This window comes from Macrotis lagotis, chromosome 8 (assembly GCF_037893015.1).
Source record: "Macrotis lagotis isolate mMagLag1 chromosome 8, bilby.v1.9.chrom.fasta, whole genome shotgun sequence".
NCBI classification, from domain to species: Eukaryota; Metazoa; Chordata; class Mammalia; order Peramelemorphia; family Peramelidae; genus Macrotis; species Macrotis lagotis.
Genome location: NC_133665.1, coordinates 98445073 through 98467847, shown reverse-complemented (window position 1 = coordinate 98467847; position 22775 = coordinate 98445073). Strand labels below are relative to the sequence as shown.

General features: G+C 35.8%; 1 protein-coding gene across 9 annotated transcripts in view; it reads right to left on the bottom strand.

The window, feature by feature from the left end:
• MAP4 (microtubule associated protein 4) overlaps window positions 1-22775 on the bottom strand; it is a 223737-nt gene that overhangs the window by 163677 nt on the left and 37285 nt on the right. For all 9 annotated transcript variants that reach the window (XM_074197700.1, XM_074197696.1, XM_074197701.1 and 6 more), the window contains one exon: window positions 7617-7673. The gene's annotated coding sequence lies outside the window, so the exon portion shown is untranslated. The remainder of the gene's footprint in view (window positions 1-7616; window positions 7674-22775) is intronic.

Below are 22775 nucleotides of genomic sequence, written 5' to 3'. Positions count from 1 at the left end.
ACCCCATATCAGATTGATTGCTGCCATAGCTGAAGGGAGGGTGGTAGAAAAATATGTAACTCAAAAGCATGAATGCTGAAAGCTATCTTTGGGTGGAACTGGAAAATAAAGGGAAAAAAAAGAAAGTATATGAAATAAAAACATGAGAAATAGTTAATAAAAATTAAAATATAATAAGAACCTACACAAATAGATATTTAAGACAATATTTGGACTGCAGAAATCTTCCTAAAGATTTTAGAATGGCCATTTCTATTGGACTTTGACACCACTGGATTATAAAGTATACTATACAGCACAGTAAGTGGTCATCATGCATTACAATGGACAAAAGAAAATAAATTTTTGGAAGATTAATCTAGTGAAGAGTTCAGTCAACAAGGATTTAATAATCAGCATTTATAAGTCCCAGACACTGTGCTAAGCACTTGAAAAATGCAACCCCTGCCCTCTCAAAGAGCTTCCATTCTAATGGGAATGAATAAAACATTATAAGGAAGCTGAAAGGCTTGGTAGTAGTGAGGCTGGAAGACAAGGAAGGAACCCAGCATTGGGGCAAGGAAAAGAAGCCCATAGTACAGTCTGGGAAGAAATGGAGGTTTTGACCAGGTCAAGGGCTGTGCTGGACAGAGAAAGAAAGTCAAAACAGGACTTGACCTCAAAGTTATTCCTCAATCATACAATCAAAGTCAGTTCTTCAGTTTTAGAAAATTCCTGGGTTAGCTTTCTCTTGAGATATAGATGAAATGAGAAAGCAGTGAACAGACTCTGGGAAGATTTAACATTCCTTCAAGGAGGGAATGAAAGAAAAAATATCTTTTTTAATAAAAGAGATCAAGAGCTCCATCAATTTTGGTAGGTACATTTTCTGACTTCTCTTTTGCTTCTCCAAATAATTAATAACTGGGTCTCAGGTCTCACCTTCTTCATAAATGCAAGCAGGAAGTTCAGAAGAAGGGAGGAAGGGAGAGGCCACTGTGGACCAATAGCCATTGTAGTTATATATCCGTTCTCTAAACAACAAATCATTTTAATTGGAATTATGACTAAGACACATAATAATAAAGGAACACTATGATTGTATTCTGTAAAGGAAATAGTAACAAGAATAGGAGCTGATGTTCCAATTAAATATAAAGCAGAGGCTCCACACATGTCATTCTCCTCCTTGAAGGCTGCCACTAAGGTCAAGTGGTCACTGTTTCAGAACAGTCACTAAACTCAAGGACAAGTCACTAAAATGTTACTTAATGAACAAAATTCTGGGACAGTAACTAAAACATACTACTCATTCATGTTGATATTTTCTCTGTATACATTTTGTTGCTGAAAAATCTGAATAGCCACAATTCTTTCCTTATATTATACAATTATTAAAGTTTCATCTAGTCATGTTTCTTTGGATTAACACTACCTTTTAAAATCAACTCTATATTTAAACAAAAACATCAAAAACTATATAAACCAAAATGTACAATAAGGGAATACAAACAGTAATGTGATTTATATTTATTTAATATATTCATATATATTCATATATTTTATAACCAGACAATTATAAAAAAGCAGAATAAAAAAGATCAAAACACAGATTAACTGTGAAAATAATTATATGATCATACTTGTGATTTTGAAAGAAAGTCAATGAATACATAAACAAAGGATCCCAATGGGAACTATGAAGAAGGGTTTTTGAAAGATGTTATACTTTATGAATGGATGTAAATAGTAAATAAACAGTATAACTATTTTAAATGCTATCCATGTTATTTCTTTTTTAAAAATTATTTCTGTAAGACTCTAGTCTAGCATTATCATTTCCTTGACTCCAGCCAATTCTCACTAATGTTATGAATTCCCAGGAAAAAGGGAAAACTCAGTCAACAAATTACCAAAGATCACGCAACTCTTTTCTCCCCCATGAGAACATAGAACTCTGAAACAAATGAAACCATCAAGACCAAATAACTCCTTAAATAAATAAAAACTGTTCCCCATTCCTTGAAATTCTTGGATCAACTCAAGCCAAGGTCAAAGAGAAAATAATTTAGAAACTTTTTAGGAATCCCTAACTACTAAATTGAGTATTCGTTAATACTATAATTCATATTAAAGTAGAATTTATAATTAAAATAATTCCTAAATGAATGTTAAGTGATTAAATTAAATTTTCTACTGAAAAGGGATGTCTTACATTTCCACCCTCAGGGGATAAGAAACTTGTTTTAGCTACATGCCTAAGTTAACCCAAAGATACTGAAGTGACAGAGAAGGCACTGGTAGTGAGCAACAAACTAAAGAGCCTTTATGAGACTGTAGTTTCTCTAAATTTAATATTTCAAATTTGCTTTTGAAAATCACTTGATTAAGATAGGAAAGGAACAGAATGAATTTGCTAGCCTTCTAATAATTATATAGGTTGCACACTTTGAATTCTCATCCCTAAGCTCTTCACTCATGCACTCAGAAGAAAGAGAACAGAGAATCTCTGAAAAACAAAAGAAAACACAAAATGTAGCAAATGAGTTGGAAGTGAAATAAGGGAAATTTAGAGAAGGAAAATTCATAAAGCAGAATCAAATGAAAAACGATCATTTTCCCAAAATTCCAATTCTACTAACTTGAGATAAATAAGGCAAGCATCTTCACACATCAGCTAATGGAAAAAGATGGGAAATCTATCCACCTGCAAAAAAATATTTTTCTTTTCTCGTTTTATAGGGGAGATTTTAGACTCAGGGGCAGTTAAGTAGCACAGCTGGGTCTGGAGTCAGGAAGACTCATTTTCCCAAGTTCAAATTTGGCCTAGACCCTTATTAAAGTGACCCTGGTCAAGTCTCAACACTGTTAGCCTCAATTTCCTCATTAGTAAAACGAGTCTAGAGAAGGAAATGGCAAACCACTCCAGTATCTTTGCCAAGAAAATCTTATATGGACTCAAGAAGACTTGGATATGACTGAAATGACTGAACAACAGCATAGATAAAGGTTCAATCCTGGCTCTTTTAGAGAGATGCAATCATCTCTTACCATTCTTGCTAATTATTCAATACAGGAGATTTGAGGTTACATCTTGTGGAATATTTCATTCTTAAAATGAAGTAACCTAGGGGATGGCTAGGTGGCCCAGTGGATAAAGCACCAGCCCTGGAGTCAGGAGTACCTGGGTTCAAATTTGGTCTCACACACTTAATAATTACCTAGCTGTGTGGCCTTGGGCAAGCCACTTAGCCCCGTTTGCCTTGCAAAAACCTAAAAAAAAAAGAAAAAGAAAAAAAATGAAGTAACCTTGGGGCAACTAGGTAGCCCAGGGAATAAGCACTGGACCTGGAGTCAGGAAGATCTGAATTCAAATCCTACCTCAGACATCTTATACTTACTAGCTGTGTGACCTTGAGCAATTCACTTAACTCCATTGTCCTACCCCAAAAAAAACAAAAAGCAAAAAAAAAAAAAAAATGTTGAAACAGCCTGATTTCATCAAAGTATAGAAAGACTTGCATGTACTGATGCTGAGTAAAATGAGCAGAACCAGAACCAGGACAACATCATACATACTAAGAGCAACACTGTAAGATGATCAACTATGAAACATGCAACTCCTCTTGGCAGTTTAATGATCAAGTACAATCCTGAAAGATCTCTTAAGGAAAATGCCATTCACATCCAAAGAAAAAAACTATGGATTCTGAATGCATTTTAAAACTTTTTATGTTTTTCTTTCTTTTTCATGCCCCCCCCTTTTAGTTCTAGTTCTTTCACAATCTTAACTATATAGAAATATGTTAAACTTGATTTTACATGTACAACCCATATCAGATTGATTGCTGCCATGGGGAAAGGAAGGTGGTGGAAAAATGTGAAACTCAAAAGCTTACAAAAGGAAGAATGATGAACACTGTATTTGCATTTAATTGGTGAATAAAACAAATGGTGAAGAAATGAATATTAACAGAAAATGATATTAAAGTATGTATTGTGTCTAATTTCTTCTGAGGTGCTAGTTTCAATCAGTCCAAAGTCCAAACCAAAGGTCATTCTGTTTAAACATTCCTGCTCAAATTTTTCAGAATCTTATTCCAAAGGGATTCCAAAATAGAATTATAATATTCTCTGACATAACAGAAATCCTTTGGTTTTAACTTTAAATTGGATTTGGAGTCTTCTCCTTTTTGGCCATAAAAAATAATAACTCACATTTGACCCTAAAATGTAATCCTACTAGGACAACCTACTATAATTTTCATTAAAACCAACAAACCCATCAAACAAATCGGCAAAGATGAGAAAATAAATTCAATGTTGAAGAAACTTGCAGAAAGAAAGGAACAATAATGCTTGCTAGTAAAGCTGTGGTTTAGGGGGTGGCTAGGTGGCCCAGTGGATAGAGCACCGGCCCTGGAGTCAGGAGTATCTGAGTTCAAATTCAACCTCAGACACTTAATAATTGCCTTGGGCAAGCCACTTAACCACATTGCTTTGCAAAAAAGCTTTAAAAAAAAAGCTGTTGTTTAAGTCTATTCATTCAGGAAAATAATTTGAAATTAAAAAGTAAATAAAACATCTATATTCTCTGACCCAGAGATCACTGCTAGATGTATATTCTGAAGAGGTCCAAGACAAAACTAAGGGTCTCATAATACAACAAAATATGTATATCAGTACTGCCTGAAGTAACAAGAACAGAACACAACAAATACTCATGTATTAGGAAAAAGCAAATAGCAAATAGGAGACTATGAAGAACCATAAAGAACATATATGAACTATAATAGAGTTGAAATAAGCAGAAGCTTATTAAAGCTTATTAAAATAATAATTTACAATATAAACAATATACAACTACAAAGTAATAATTGAAAAAGAAAGAAAAAAGAAACTGAATCCTATGTAATTTTAGTGACCAAGCTTGAACCCAAAGAAAAGAAGAAAAAAAAAATGCCCTTATCACCTTCTTTGTAGAAGTAGGAGACCTTAGGAGGGGAATGTAGTATACGACGTCAGATTCAATGTGTTATTTTTGTTAAAGTGTTTTTCTACCCTCTCTGTTTTTTATCTTTTGATGGGTTATATGAGGTATGTAGGGTTCTGGGGAATATATTTAAAAATAAATATATCTGTTTATCTGTATTTGTGCACATATATATGTATATCTGAATACACAGACACACATACATATGTATGTATGTATATATTAAATAAAAGCTATATAAAATTGCTTGCCATTTGGGGAGGGGAAGGAAGAGCATAGAAAAATCTGGAATTCAAAATCATAAAAAATTAATGTTGAAAATGATCTCTCTACATGTAACTGAAAAGAATAATAATAAAAGAAAATAAAAAAGGAAAAATAAAGGTAACAGAAATAAAGTCATTATTTATAACTGTTCAATAAGTAAACCCAATATTTACTGCTTCACCACCCCATAATCAAGTAAACACAGCATAAAACTGTAGGTTTAGAAAGGCGAGATTCAAATCTCATGTAATCTGTATGGGGCCTAGCATATTAACCATCACTTAAAAGTTTTCCATTTTTCCCCCTTGCCTTTTTCAAAATGAAAACTTCCTAATATGGTCTTCCTTGTGCACTTTGGCTATAAGCCATATGAGTCATCAGTCTATGACTTGTGGGATGAGGAAACAACTGCCAAATCTGAACTAGTTGGATTTGGGTCAATCAACCAGCAATCTCTTCACCTTATTGCAGTTGTTCAAAGCTCAGTGGGAGTGGGGGATGGGGGTGGAGGTGGGGGGGAGAGAATAGTCCAGGAACAAACATTATATTTGTGTGCTGGATGCCAGAGACTACTTTAAAGAGACAACAGAGATCACCATACCCTGAACCTCTTTTTAGTGATTTCTTTTCTTCTCCTTTCCTATTTTTAAGTCCCAGTTAGCAGAACCAAGTTCTCCCAGGATATGAAGCATTTTTTTGATATGCTCCCAGGACAATAGAAGAAGTTGAGCTGTGATTTCACTGAGATAAATCCCTCTATCCTTTGGCAGGCCAACACTTTCTCTGTAACTCAAGAGTCTTACGAAATCAAAAGGAGCCTAAGTGACTTGACCACACGGCCTATATGGGTCAGAGATAGGACTTGAATACAATTCTCCTTGGCTCTTAAGCCATACATTTCATTCACTTTATATAACAAGATTCATATATTTCTCTAAGTGGAATATGGGTAAAGCCTTCTCTCACCATGTATAATCTACAGGCATATTCTTTCACTTCACAGATGTGTGTGCCTGAGAATACATATATGCCAAACATACACACATGTGCACTGTACCCTATATCTGTATGTCTCATCCATTTGTCTACAGACACTTAGGAGAGGCATTGGGGTCTAGTGGATAATAGTATGGAGTCAGGAAGACCTTAATTTAACTCTTACTTTTGATATACCGTAGCTTATGATCAAAGTAAAGTCACAATCTGTCGATGTTTCAGACTGCTCTCTAAGAAGGTAAGCCAAAGGTGAGTTGTAGATTTCTAATGGGAGAGGGAGTTTCCACACTAATGAAATCGTAAGTCCAGACCAAAAAAATTACATTTAAGTAAAGAGAAACAAATAATTTTCTTAGCAAAGTATTATTACCCACCTTTCAAGGTGGTTGTAAGGATCAAATACATTAAAATGCAAACTAACTTTTAAGCACTAGACAAATAAAAATGAGGCAGCTAGGTGACAAAGTAAATAGAGCACTGGACTTCAAATCAGAAAGACTTCTCTTCCTGAGTTCAAATCTGACCCCAGACACTTGCTAGGTCTGTGGGACTGGACAAGTCACTTCACCCTGTTTGTCTCAGTTTCCTCATCAGTAAAATGAGCTGGAGAAGGAAAAGGCAAATAACTCCAGCACCCTTGCCAAGAAAACCCCAAATGAGATCACAAAGTATCAAACATAACTTAAATGACCCAACAACACATGAGCTAAATCAATATGAGATTATTTCTTCTCTATCTCAATTCTTAAAAGTTAACAGGGCTGGAATACAAGGGTAAAGAGATAAAATTCTGTTTCTCAATACTTTCATGTTAACTGATTTTTCCAGGAGAATGGAAAAACATTGTCATTTTGGTCCTGGATACTGGTCCCTTCTCCAGAAGGGTTTGTAATTAATTACCTTTTCATTCAGGTCTAGACATAGCATTTTTCTAATCTTGTCCAATAATGGCTTTGCTAACATGTCTATTTCAAGGTTAAAAAAAAAAATCACAAACACTGAATCCACTGAGTTTCAGTCTCTTCATATACTGAAATGTACTAGCCAAATGTCATTTGTAGGAAGATCTTGGCTAAATGAGGACCACCACTGGACATTCCTTTTCCTCAGGCACACTTATGGTAATACTGCTTTTTTTTTTTAACTGGTTCCAACAGTCACATTGAATGTGTGGGTCCAGGTTACTACACAGTTAGACAAAACCCATATGCTGCCTTGAATAGATAAAGACAGATTCTCCTCTTTTTCTTGCTCTCCCAACAAATGGGCCGTCTGTCAGATTTCCTCTGGCATTGTCTATTTACATATGAATTAATTCCAGTCAAAGGGACACTAAGTTTCAATGGTACTTTTCCTAATTAGTGACAGTAATAGATCATACCTGATAAGTAGATATTCTTATTTAATGTCCTTTCTATTTTTCTGTAGACGTTTTTATCTGAAAGAGAGGAAAAATCATATGAGTACTTTGATGTCATTTGTTTCAGTAATTTTCTATTATACTACCTTCATACTCCCAATGACCTGTCTCGTAAAACAAAGAAAAATAGCTAAACAAAATAACTGTATCAGATAATACATTTACTATTACACCTGTGCAAGATTCCATTTATCAACACCCAAAACAGAAGCAGAGAGACGCAATTCTCCAATTCGTCAGAAGCAAGACTGGCCACAACAGTTATACAATATATGATTTCATTTGAATAATCTTTTAGTATTCATTATTATAGTCACCGTTTATACTATTTTCATCACCTTACTTTATAACAATTCACATGAATATTCTCATGGTTCTCTGAATTCCTCATGCCAACTATTCCTTATGGCTCCAATAATATTCTATCATATCTATATGCCACAATTTATTTTGCTGCTATCCAATTTAAAGGCAAATACTTTGTTTCTAGTTTTTTTCCTACCACAAAGAATACTATTAATATTTCAGTATATGTGGGGGATTCTTCTACTACTCCTTTGCAGTATGATGCAAATTGTATGTAGGTAAAAACAGATGTGTATTTAGATTTTTGGCTTTATACAAGCCCATCGTTGGCATTTCTAGTTAAAAAGACATGACTTTCAGTGACTTTACTTCCACAATTCCAAATTGTTTCCAAAAATATTTGGATTATTTCCTAGTTCCACCAATAGTGTGCATACTTTTTAAAGAAAATTTGCTATGACAATTCATCAAAGTTGGCAAAATTTCAACCACAGAGACTTGAACAAAGCTATTGAAAGGAAAATGATATACAACATTCCTACCATCTTAGACTTTTTACACTGGTAACTTTTAACTACCAGTAACCCACATAATCTTAAGACTCACAATTCTCATTTACATTCTTACTATTAGATATGCTGACAAACCAAATTGCATTAGCACACAACCCAAAAAGTAAGCAAACCACTGGAATGCTGAGGCCACGAGCCCTGTGATTCAAGCCTGAGCTAAAAACCACTGCTCTTAGGAGTCATATGAACCCCCCCCAATAAAAAAATAAACCAGATATTTTAGATAAACAAAAAACATATAACCTGATGACAAAAAGGAAAGGCAACCAGAGAAAGGTTATTAAGTAATTAACTGTGTGCTTTGAAATAAACAGAATGAAGGCTGCAGCTAGGTGGCGCAGTGGATAGAGCACAGGCCCTGGAATCAGGAGGACTTGAGTTCAAATTCGACCTCAGACACTTAATAATTGCCTAACTCTGTGACCTTGGGCAAGCCACTTAACCCATTGCCTTGCAAAACTCCAACAAAACAACAACAAAAAAAGAATAAACAGAATGAGCATCTTCATTCCTAGTCCTATATAATCAGTCAAGTAAATATAATCTTAAAGAGAGGGAGGTAGAAAAGGAATTAAGTCTTTATAACCCTACTATGTGCCCAGGTGCTATGATAAGCACTTTTTACAAATATGATCTCATTTGATCTTCACAACAACCATTTAGGATTAAGTGTTTAATATTTTACAGATGAGGAGGAAACTGAGCCAGAGCTTAAGTAATCTGCCCAGGATCATACAATCTACTAAATATCTGAGGTCAAATTTGAACCCAGGTCTTCCTGACCTTAGGACCACAAGGACCACAGCTTTTTCTACTCTCAGTTAGATGCTTTCAAGACACATTACATAATTTATATAATATAGTTTATAAATTCAAAGGCAAAAGAAAAGTCAACTATTGAAAAAAAATCAGAATCCATGGTCAATATTGGAAGTAAAATAAAGCAATGAAAAATACTAGGAGACAGGACAAATACTTCAATAACAATAAATACAACCTCATTCCACCCCTCCATATTACAACAGAACAATAAGCACCTCCTAACAGTCATTAAAAAAAGCAGTAAGATAATTCAAGGAGGAAATAAGGAAGGAAATCAATACAGAAACTTAATGTATTCTTAAAGAACAATTTAAAAATGTAACCAGGATCAAGATAATTTAGAATTAATAATGGCTAATCTTAGGAAGCAATGAACAAACTGAAAAAGTTCTAAAGATTTAGACACAAAAACCAGAGTTAAAAAAAATGAGAGTAAGTTTTAAAGAGAACAAAATTATATTCAGACAATCTATAGCTGGGCTAGATAAAATGAGGTGAAAAGTATACCAGAATCAGATTGGCGTAAGCAACACTATGTCCAAGAGGACATAGTGATGATTTTTTAAAAAATATTTGATGAAGGAAAAACAAATAATCACAATCTTAAATAAGTGGACAAATCTCACACTTAAAACAAATGAGAGCACCTAGAGACTAAATTGGAAAAGAGAGCCCCAAAGAAAAACTTGTGTTTGGTAGAATCCAAGGATAAAAAAACAAGACTCAACAAGAATTTCTGGGAACAATGAAAAGCAGTTTGATCTACCGCACACAAGGTTCTCCATCTCTCAACTCCAGTCCTTCCATTCTGCTGCCTCAAACAACCAGAATGCTCTCCCGGCTAGCCTCAAATTACTGATCTCCCAGACTTCCTTTAAAGTCTAAATCCTATCCCTTTTTACTTCCAATACCAAGGAGACCCTTCTCCTCTTATCCTGTACTTAACTTGTTTTGAGAGAGAGAGAGAGTTGTTTGTACAATGTGTCTCTCATTGGATTGTTTCTTGAAGACAGGGAATATCTTTTGCTTCTTTTCATATCTCCAGGACTGGAATACAGTAGGAACATAGTAAATGTTTGACTGATTGATATCGACAATAAAATCCAAATTGGTAATCGTTTAAAATAAAAAGTTACGCCATAAAAATGAGAATAAAATATCAGAGAAAACAAAACTTTTCACAGCTTTGATAAGGTAAGAATTCATAATCAGGAAAAGAGATGGTAGATTATAAAATATGAAATAACTAATATAAAATTTAGTGGCCAGAAGAAAACATATGGATGTTAAAAAAGTTGGATCAAATCTCTAATAAAACTATAACATCCAAATAACCTTTAGTAAATTAACACAAGTATATTAGACTTAAGAACCATTTTCTGATAGGCAAAAGATAATCAAACTTTTAAAAAAATGCAAGCCAATGTAAAGATGTTATCAATCACTAATAAAAGAAACAAAAATTGAGCAGCTCTGAATTATCACTTCAGATTTATTGTCTTTTTTTCTCAAAGAGGACCGAGACACCAAGAATGTGATGCAAGTAAATTGGATTCAAGTGAGAGAGGGTTGTGTAAAGTCAGCAGCCTCACTTTCTCCTCTGGAACCATCTGGGTCCAGTGGCAAGCTATGGATCAGGATAACTGCAGATAACCCTGGATGCAGAGGGAAACCTCGGCCTTTTTAAGCTAAGGTCTTTAACAGGTCTCAGTTTGTCAGAGGCAACATCCATTCAATGATTAAAATTAGCTAAGAAAGAAATGAGGCAAAGAATAGCCTCTTTTATGAAGTCCCAAAAATCAAACAAAAAATACCCAAAAAACAACAATCAATCTGGGAAGGGAAGTCCCTTAGGGTTGTGGACCGGAAAAAAAAAAAAAAAAACCCAGAAACAATTGCTATTTACATTCACTTTAGGCAGCCCAGGCAAGGCTTGGACAGGGACCTAAGGCTGGCCCATCAATGAGATCTAGAATGTTTTAAGATGTGTAAAGAAGATATTTTGACATATTTACAATCTAGCAGAGGGGTTCACTAAATTACATGCCTGGAATGCACTCCTTCACTCCCACCTCCTCCTTCACAGCCAGTTCAAGCATCACTAGAAAGACAGTCTTTCTTGATTTCCTCCCTGCAACTATAGTGAAAAAAAGGTGGGCAGTGGCAAAGGGTTGGAATCCAGAGCCAGGGAGACCTGGGTGAAAAAGCCACCTCAGACACTTCCTACTGTGGAACTCAAGTGGCTTTAGTTTCCTCAACTCTAAAATGGAGATAAACCAGTGAAATGGTGAGCATCAAGTGAGACACTTGTAAAGTGTTTAGCACTTGCTTATATAAAGCCAGGGCTTAATAAATGTTTATTTACTTAGAAAGGTAATAAATACAAGATAATTGAGAAGTAAACAATCATTTATTAAGCCTCAAGTCACTCTCAGTCATCCAGTGTGAAAGTGCTGGGAATATAAATAGAAACAAAAAGACAGTCTCCAAGGAAAATCAACAAAGAAAGGGGAAGAAGAAAGTTGGGGGATTTAAAGGTCTCTGCTAGAGGACAGAACACTGGCTCTGCAGCCTAGAGGTCCTGAGTTCCAACCCAGCCTCAGACACTTGATACAACGTGTGTGAGACCCTATTCATTCATTCAAATTCTTGCATCAATTCAAGCCAAGGTCAAAGAGAACATAAATTAGAATCTTTTAAGAACTGTCAGTGGTCAGGGAGTCAAGTGGAGAAGGTTCCAGGAAGAATTGAAAGGGAACATGGAGATAGATTAAGGGTGAGCAGATTTTGAGGGTAAGACGAAGAAAAAGAGACTCAAGAGGAGAACCTGGAGAGTACAAATTCTATGTAAATTTATACCCACATTTGTTTCCACATTAAGGAAGCTTCTCCAGAGCAGGCATTGTTTCAAGTTTTAGATTTGCATCCCCTGCACTGCTGCCAACAGAGTGCCATCATCACAGTACTTAGTGGAAGAGGACATTTATTTTAAAATATTTAACTTTTCCATATCAAGATCTTGTTTACCCTGGATCATACAGGAACTATATGTTGGACAAAGTCTCATTAGACACTTGGCTAAAGAACCACACCCCCAAAGCTTTTCCCATAATTGGTCTTCTTTTCCCCATCTTAGTGAATAGCAGTGGTCTCATAAAGGGAGATTCAGAATGGTACCTGTGTCCCATCAGATCACTAACCCAGACACTGAGGTGTTTTAAAAGAAAAATGGCAAAAGAAGAGAGTACTAATAGGGAGATAAAAAAAAAATTAGCATCACAATTCCCACCACCAAGCTTGTGAAACTCTTCTAGTCCACTTCACACATCTGTATACTGTTCTACCCTTCAAGTCTGCTCTGGGTATTCATTTTTTGTTTTTGCTAGGCAATGGGGTTAAGTAACTTGCCCAAAGTCACATAGCTAGGTAATTAAGTGCCTGAGGCTGGATTTGAACTCAGGTCCTCCTGACTGCAGGGCCGGTGCTCTATCCACTGTACCACCTAGCTGCCCCTGGATATTCATTTTAACCAAATTTCACAGAATAGAATAGAAAAGGTGAGAGCTGGGAATAAGAAACAGAGAAGGTTCTCCCTAGGGATGACAGAGTACAACACTAGAGCTTCACTTTTTACTTGCATTTCAGTAGATGAAGAAAGCAAAGTCCTTTGGGGCAAAAGTGAAAAACTACTTTTACCAGAACATCATTCATATCAAGTAATTCTTTATTCATGTCCTCATACTACAAAAAAGAAAAGAAGTCTCATGCTTTTGGAATTACTAAAAACTAGCACAATTATATTTTTTCCCATAGAAAAACAAAAGTCAAGAATAATTTAATGAGATGACCAAGAGCAATTATGCAGTGCCAGACAATGAGGCTGAGTTTGTGGCCAATCTCTGAATTGAAATGGATTTCTAATGTATAAATATAGTGGCTACACTGAACCTTCTAAAGACATCAAGTATGTTACTGCAACATTCTTGTTCTTCATTTCCCTTTGCATAGAATTCATTTCAGAAACCATCAACTACATATATAGTATTACAACAAGACTAGGATAATAAAAATATACTAAACCTCTGAATATGATTACATAGAAGTCATTTCTAAATGATCTTTAGATTGGGGCGGCTAGGTGGCGTAGTGGATAAAGCACTGGCCTTGGAGTCAGGAGTACCTGGGTTCAAATCTGGTCTCAGACACTTAATAATTACTTAGCTGTGTGGCCTTGGACAAGCCACTTAACCCCGTTTGCCTTGCAAAAATCTAAAAAAAAAAAAAATTATCTTTAGATTCAATCATTCATGAATTTTTACATAAATCCTTAACTTTGGTTAAGCTAGGTGGCCCAGTGGTAGAGTCAGTAAGAGCTGAGTTGAAATCCAATCTCAGACACTTGATACTCCCTAGCTTCGTGACCTTGGGCAAATCACTTAACCCCATTGCCTTGCAAAAAACAAATAAATAAATGAATCCTTAACTTTAAGTTGATTTGTCTTAGAACTCTATAGAGATCTATTTGTTTTTTTGCATAGGGACTTAAAAGGCAATCAACCAATAAGCATTTATTAGATATCTACTTTATTTAAGATACTGGGGTTTACAAGTATAAAAGGTAAAAGATTTTTTCTTTTATTTGCTTTGTAAGAATATCCAAAATATGGAACTCATAAACTTGCAAATGGATTAATGTTGAAAACGCTTTGCATGTAACTGGAAAAACAAAATAAGGAATAAAAAAAAGTATCCAAAATTGGATTCCATTAGACAGTAACCTTCCTTATTATACCTGAAATATTAGATTTACTCATCCACCCCATGAAAAGTATGAAAAGCTCCAAGAAAAGCAGGTGTGGCAGTTCCTAGAACTCTTGAGACCCAGAGGCAGGTCTATACCACTCATGCCAGGAGATACCTCTTGGTGCTTCAAGGACTTCTCAACAAGCTTTCATTACACTATAAGGTGAATGTAGAAAATAGAGAGAAATTTCAGAATTTGAAGTAAGACTGTATTGAAAATAGGAGGTGGAGTGGACACACTAAGGGAATTAGACCACAAGGAAGTAGGCATTCATGCTACAGACCCAGGATACCACTGAACCACAACAAGTACTGGGGCAAAACCAGGGGGAAAAACATCACAGAACAGCTGAGCCCTCTGTAATACTACCCTGATTGCCTTTCCTTAGTTATGACAGTTCTACAGTTTGTCTTTAAATCAAATTTATTTCCTTACCTTAAGAAACAGGAAGTATAAAGCAGTATGAATCAATAACACAAATAATAATATTGTAAAGTTACTAAGTGTACTACAAATTCTAGTCACCATTTTCTTAAGAACTCTACTACAGTAACTTAAATCAACACATTCTACAAGTAAGGTATGTGGTATTATAAGAGAAGCTGTGGCATTTCAACAACCCAGTAAGATAGGTTAGCATTGCCTCCCTCATTTATAAGAAAAGAAAATAAGGAGAAAAGGAGGAAGGAGCCAGCTGCTTCTTTTCAATCAATAAACATTTATAAAACACTTATTACATTGAAGCTTAGGTTTAAGAAGGAATCCTATTAATACTAATCTAAATACCACAAGGAAAAAAAGTTAACAGAAACCACTATTAGAATAAGAATTCACTCAGTTTTAAAATATATATTGTACAGAGTAATATACTGTAAAGCTTGGCCCAAGCACTGAGAAAGAATTATAATTAGGAGAAATTAAATAAAGGAGCTTAAAAAATCATAGGGCATCTTCTTCCTACTGCATTCCACCCCCTTTCTGTCTCTCCCAGCTCTCATCAGCTCAACCTTGATCCTCTTTGTGTAAAGATCCGATCCAGTGCCTCAAATTCCATTGGCTTCTCCTGGTTAGAGGGTCAGTTTTCATACTCTTTGGCTCAGTAAAATAAACCCTCCACAATCTAGGACTATATACTCTGTCTTCAACCTCATTTCATTCCTTCCTTGGATATATTCCAGACATAAATATTTCAAGATTTACTTTTACCTAGAACATGCCCTTCTATCCCATATTCTTCTGTTTAATTCCTTAAAATAATATTACTTCTAAGAAGCCTTTCTTCATTCCACTGTCTAAGCCCTCTACCTCTCACCAGATAGTGCATTATGTATTAGGTATATGTGTCATTTCTGTTACTAGGCCCTAAGTGCCATGAAGGTATTAATTGTGTCTTATCTAGTCTTTGTGATCTACCACTTTCTCCTCCTTTATCCCAGTCTCACCTAAAGAAGTAGCCTGGCCCCTAGTCTAGGTAAACCGTGCTCTTGATCCCATCTCCCATTCCGTCTTCTCTAAGACATCTTCCCTAAGACATCTTCCCTTGAGCATCCCCATTCTTTCACTTATCTTCTTCAAGCTTCCTCTGGACCAAAGGACAGTAAATCTGTGATCCAGCAATACCCCCGACTAGGCCTGCATCACAAAAAGAACATTTATAGCAGCTCTCTTTGTAGTAGCAAAGAATTGGAAAACAAGGCAATGTCCATCAGTTGAGGATGGCTGAACAAGTTATGGTATATGAATGTGATGGAGTATTACTGTTCTGTATAAAATCATGAGTGAAAATTAGGTATAGAAATTCTTCTTACCCTAGAGGAAAGAGATGGGAGAAAAGGGGGAGGAGGGGAGAGGAAGATATTAGAAGAGAGGGAAGATCTTGGGTAAGGGTAGTCAGATGCAACACATTTTTGAGGAGGGACAGGGTGAAAGGAAAGAGAATAGAAAGAATTGAAGTAGGAAGGAATAGTATGGAGGGAAACAGAGCTAGCAATAGCAACTGTGGGAAAAAATATTGAAGCAATTTCTCTGATGGACTCATGATAAAGAATGCTATCCGATGATGTCTGAATACATACTGAAGCATTGTTTGTTTTTTCCTCACTTTATTTTTCTTGAGGTTTCTCTTTCTTTGGGGGAGAGGGAGTATGTTTACTTTTACAACATGACTATTATAGTAATGTTTTTCATGGCTACATGTTTTTAACCTTCACCAAATAACCTGCTTTCTCAATGGGGGTAGTTGGGGTGGAAGAAGGGAAAAAATTTGGAACTCAAGGTTTTGGAAGTAAATGTTGAAATACACCTTTGCAAGTACCTGGGGGAAAGTTTTAAAAATAAAAAAAAAAGAAAGAAATTAATGAATGGTCAGATTTCAGAAAATCCTAGAAAGACTTTCATGACTTGATGTTGAGTGAAGTGGGCAGAACCAGAACATTGTGGGCTGCCAACCATGATGTATGCCAATCCTCTCAACAGTTAAAAGATCAAGGACCTTGATCCTGAAACACCTCTTGTGGACAATGGCATCCAAATCTAAAAAACTATGAAATCTGAAAGCAGAGCAAAGCACACTTTATTCATTTTTAAAATTTCTTTTGTTTTGTCTTTCTCATGGTTATTTTCCCCTGCATATGTACAATTTATTTCATATTATTTGCCCACATAGGGAGGGAGGAGGAAAGGAAGGTGGTAGAAATTTGTGAAACTTAAAAGCAGGAAAAGCTACCTTTGCATGTAATTAGGGGGGGAAGAATTAAAACTAATTTTTATTGGAAAAGCTATTCTTGATCACTGATAGGTCTAAGTCTTTTCTGTTTATGTCAATGGTTGCTAAGCTAAAATGTAAATGAGAATGCCTATTTAGACTAATGAAACCAGTTAATGGTTTGGGTCCTAGGTACCTAAGAAATCAGACCTTTTCCAGGGACCTAAAGCAGCAGCTGAAATCAGTTGAAAAGCTTTTGATAACAATCCAAATTGAATCTTCTGAAGCCAGAAGACAAAGGGAACTTGGAAACTCCTCCCCACCAGAATGTGTTCTCTCCTACTGGTCTGAAAGTCCAATTCTAGTGACTTTTAAGGCACAACATAAGCCTAGTTTGTTCTCTGACCTCTGTCTAATAGGCTAAAAGTCTAGAAGATAAGAAGGCAATGACATGTGGCTGATTGTATTTCTTGTACATATGCCTGGGGACTTTTTTAATAGATATATTTTTCAGCCTTTAAAAAAATAAACAAATTACTACCAGCTGTAGAATGACATCGAATTCCAACTAGAGACTACAAGTGAAAAAGCAAATGAAAAAACCAATGTGATATTAATGTAAGGGATCACTCCATGAAGCTTGGCAGAAAAACATTAAATAAATCACAATTTCCATGGCTTATAGATTTAGGATTCTTCTTTATCATGAATCTTAGGTACAGCGCTGAACCAGATTTATATGGTTCTGTGCAGGTAATAAATTAATGACAAATGACAGTTTAATACCTCAACTATTTAATCCAACCCCCTAATTTTACAAATGAGTAAAAGAAGATCCACAGAGGTCAACTGAAGCCAGGCCCTTTGGCTCTAAATCCAGTATGCTCTCTGCTATATCATGAGTCTGCAGGTATTTAGGAGAGCAAAAGTCAGATGTAAAATGATTCCTCATTTATAAGCAAATACTTGTTTAATGTTTAATGAAAAAGAATATCCATTAGAAACAACCTAGCTTTACTCGACTCTAGAAGAGAATCAAAAATAAAAAAAAAAAACTGACACCTGAATAAAGATGAAAACCTTTGAATACATCCTTACTACTATTAGCAGTTCCATTTTCATTTTAGATAAGAATTATGCATTTATTTTCAATAACTAAATGTACTCAAAGAAAAGAAGATGTAGTGGGAAGGCCCCTTGTCATCCAATCTAATCAGTCCTAGTCTCCCCACTTACTGCCTCACACAGGTGACTGGTGATTGTGGAGTCATTTCACTTTGACTCTTCATGACCCCATTTTGGAAGTTCTTGGCAGAGATACTGGAGCAGTTGGTCACTACCTTCTCCAGCTCATTTTACAAGTGAGAAACCTGAGGCAAACAGGATCAAGTGACTTACCCAAGTTCACACAGTTACTAAGTGCATGAGGTCACATTTGAACTCAGGAATATGGGTTTTCCTGACTCCCAAGTCCACCATTCTATCCTAATAGCCTGTGACCCTAGTTAAGAGTCACCTTAAACTCTACAATCCAGCTTCTTAAGGGGTTGAGGAGAATGGAGCTTGATGACCACTTGATTACTAAGATCACTTCCAATTTTTAACACATTCTGTATGACTACATTGTTACTATTACTCTTCTTCCCAAATTGTAGTCAGTTATACTCAATTACTACATAAACAATCTTCCTTTTATATCTCTAAACACCCCACACCCAAAATCTGAAATCTGTCTGGATATTCATTGAAATAAAGTTGAGGGGGGCAGCTAGTTGGTGCAGTGGATAGAGCACTGGCCCTGGAGTCAGGAGTATCAGAGTTAAAATCCAGCCTCAGACACTTAATAATTACCGAGCTGTGTGGCCTTGGGCAAGACTTAACCCCATTGCCTTGCAAAACACTAAAAACTAAATAATAATAATAATAGAAAAAAAAAAGTCGAGGGCTTAAATTACATAGTAATACTTAAGACATTTACATGCTGGATTATAAATGTCTTCATGGAATTTTGATGAAATGGCAATCCTTGGGAAGTGGGGATTCACTCAGACACTTAGTGGGAGTTTTCTCTACTGAAAATAAGGGCATTGAACTAAATGATTCAAAATTCTTTCCTTAAAATCTGTTTTTTTATGTTTTTTATTATAAGTTTAATCAAACATATCAATATATGAAAGAGAATTATTTATAAAACCATAAATGTTACCAAAAATTTTTTCCCAAACAAATAAATATTCTGTAGAGCAAAACTGTGCCCTCTAGTTCCCATGTGCAAGCTTCATCTCTTCCAGAATTGGTAAGAAATAAAATTTGCAAGAACTTTAGTGTCTTAAACAGTGCAAGTCTTGACTGTTACACTTCCTTAATAATCTTATAAGAACTAAAATGCATGCTTTAATTTTTCAAATTACACTTAGTTAATTGAAACATATATAACTAGTAAGATGACTTCTACACGTAAATGAACCATCATAATTTATGCTGACATTTCATATACAATTCAAAGAAGGGGGGGTGGATCATCCAGAGATGCTGTATTAATAACTACTAACATGACATTTATCTTACATAGTAAAATCTCTTTAACTGTGGGGAAAAAAGTTTTTCTAATTTAATATGATGTGTATAACCTATATTACACTATTCGCTGTCATGAGGAGGGGGAGGCAAGGGAGGAAGAGAGGGAAGAAGAAAAATGTGGAACTCAAAAGTGTATAAAAAAGATGAATAGTGAAAACTAGCTTTGCATGTTGGTTCAAGTATTTTGCTAAAACAAAAATGCAATATTACAAATATTTTTGTACACATGGTCATTTTCCTTGTTTTTGATCTCTGTGAGATATATTCCTAGTAGCGGTAACAGTGATTCAAAAGGTATTCACCCTTCTCAAGAGATTTCTTTTAGATCAAGATGTTGCCACAATGGCAACTGCAATTGTTTTATCTAAGAAATCTAATAGTCCAGAGTACATATTTTACATTTATATCTTGAAATTCTACAATAGGACTAAAGTGTGTCAAGAAGGTCATGGAGCTCTCATCTCTGATCTTTTACATGATTGGTTTCCTTGTCTCCTTTGGATTCTCCTGAAAAGGTAATTTAAAACCATCTTCTTGATAAGTACAGTAAGAGCCAAAGAGAAAAATAACGCTCTTGTATTGACTGTAGCTTAAGTTCCACAGCCTACAATTTCTCAAGTTTCTATTTCACTATTAATGTAATTAGCACCAATCAACCTGTGCTTTTCTTAAGGAGATAAAATAATGATCAGATAAGCATTTTAAACATTGATCCCCATATACCAAACCTTATAACCACTTAATTAGCATGAGTATAGATGGTAATTTCATTTGTCTACAGTTGGACTCATGCTAATTCAGTGGTATGTAAGAAGAAAAAAAGTCACCCCCAAGTGAGAAAAAAATCTATTTACAAAAATAAAATTTCCATGAGACTTGATACTATGCTTAGAAAACTCTACATTGACTGCAAAAGCTCCCACAACACAGGTTCAAGGTTAACATAAAGTGGCATTATGTCACCTTAGACATACAATGGAAAAATTACATAGAGGCTTTGAAAGGGGTCTAAGTCATCAGAGAAATGTATGATCAAAAAAATAAATACATATAATTTAAAATCATCATTTTTCTAGGTCTGTGCTTTTGACTGTTATGCTTATAACTTCAGAATCAGAGCCTGAGATCTGAACAGATCCTACAGATCACCTCATCCTGCATCACTTACACAAAGTAATATAGATAAGTAATGACAGATCTTGGACCAAAACCTAATCTTTTATGATTTTGCTACTATGGTGACTGTTCAATTTAACAAGAATGAGGGGGAGGTAAAAGATAATGTGGGAAAGATAATAAAAAAAAATAATCATTTCAGTTAATTCATATATTCAAAAACTTACTTCCCCTAAAATAAAATCACTACTGATTGCTTCTCTTCTCCAATATAAAAATCAGAAAGAAGAAAGAGCCCTGGGGCGGCTAGGTGGCATACCTAATATATTATACTTATTTATATTACATATATTACCTAATATTACATACCTAATATATTGATTGTTTGGGTGAGGATAGGGGACCTTATCTAAATAAAGGCTAAAGCTTGGGTTTTCAAGCATGTCATAACTTGAGGCTGATTAACAAAATAGTTATGCAAAAGAGTATGCAGAAATCTTTAAGATTTCTTTCAAAAAGTCCAAAAACAAGTTTATTATTAGCAAATTCAATTTTGAATACTTAACAGTTTGTTCTAAAGTATAATAAGCAGGGGCGGCTAGGTGGCGCAGTGGATAAAGCACCAACCCTAGAGTCAGAAGTATCTGGGTTCAAATCCTATCTCAAACACTTAATAATTACCTAGCCCTTGGCCTTGGGCAAGCCACTTAACCCCATTTGCCTTGCAAAAACCTAAAAAAAAAATAATAAAAAAATAAAGTATAATAAGCATTTTTTATTGTTAGGGAAAAGGTAAGTGTGAGCCTTTTTTTAAGTGGTTTTTTTTGCAAGGCAGTGGGGTTAAATGACTTGCCCAAGGCCACACAGCTAGGTAATTATTAACTATCTGAGGCCAGATTTGAATTCAGGTACTCCTGACTCCAGGGCCAGTGCTCTATCCACTGTGCCACCTAGCTGCCCCAAATGTGAGCCTTTTAATGTTATGAAATAAAAACTTCACCCAGAGAAAAGAATTGGCACAAGGCTGATATGTTACAAGTTTTAATCCAAATTATATTTCTGAAACCTGGCAAAACAGATGAACACAGAGATATAAAATTCTTCAGGAAGCTAGAAAAAGAAAAAGGATCTACATATATAAAAAGGAAACCTAGTTCATTTTTATCTTCCTCCAAGTGAAGACAGGTCTCCTCCACTGTAGGAAGCCAGATTCTGACTGCATCAGCTGGGTCCTTCTCTCAACTCTCCTGACCCTTCTCCTAATTTGGATTTTTTTCCCATCTCTTCTCTACTTCATGCCACCTTCCAAATAGCTGCCAATAATCTTCCTCAAGTCAGGAGTTTTATAGAGTCACTACTATCCCTCTGGAATAAAACACAAACACCTCAGTTCAACCTTTCAGGCTAGCTACAGTTTGCCTATTCCAGACTTACTTTCCTCCTCCTCATATCCTCCAGATATCAGCCCCATGGGACTACCAGCTACTTCATTTCCCATCTCCACACAGTTTTCCTTTTCCAGACTTATTTTCCTCCTCCTCATATCCTCCAGATATCAGCCCCATGGGACTACTAGCTACTTCATTTTCCATCTCCACACCTCCACTGTCTCCAACCCTTGCCATGCACTTCTTTCTTACCTCAGACTCTTTGAATCCTTGGCCTCTTTTGTGATTTGCCAAAGTATGACATAAAAAGAGCTACACAAGTAACAGAGGGAAAGGGTGGGGGGCTTTTTCACATTCATAAGTCTTAATAGAATGGCTTCTGAACCTGGCAAACCTGCTTCTTATAGCCCCACCATAAAGTCTATGATGTTCCTGCTGGGGGTGGGGGGGTGTCTAGAAATCACCTGCACTAATATCAATTTACAGGAGGGAGACAGAAGAGGAAGAGTGCAGTCAAGGGTAGTCCAGTCCTCATAAGCATGTGCTAAAGCATCTCCCCAATATAATCCCCCACTGGCAGGTAGGCATTCTCCAGCTGTCTCCAGTCCACTAACCATGCAGGGAAGAAATGGGCTTTTGACTGGCTGCTAAGCCAGAACTGGTGTGCAACCAAAATGACTTTTTTCCCCCCTTCCTGGCTAGTACCCTGAAGTCAGGAGGCAAGATCTGCTGGAGCCTCCAAGTTGAGAGAGAGAGAGACAGAGACAGAAGACAGAGACAGACGATCACTTAAGTCTGGCTGGAGCCTTTAAATGCAAACCAGGTTGG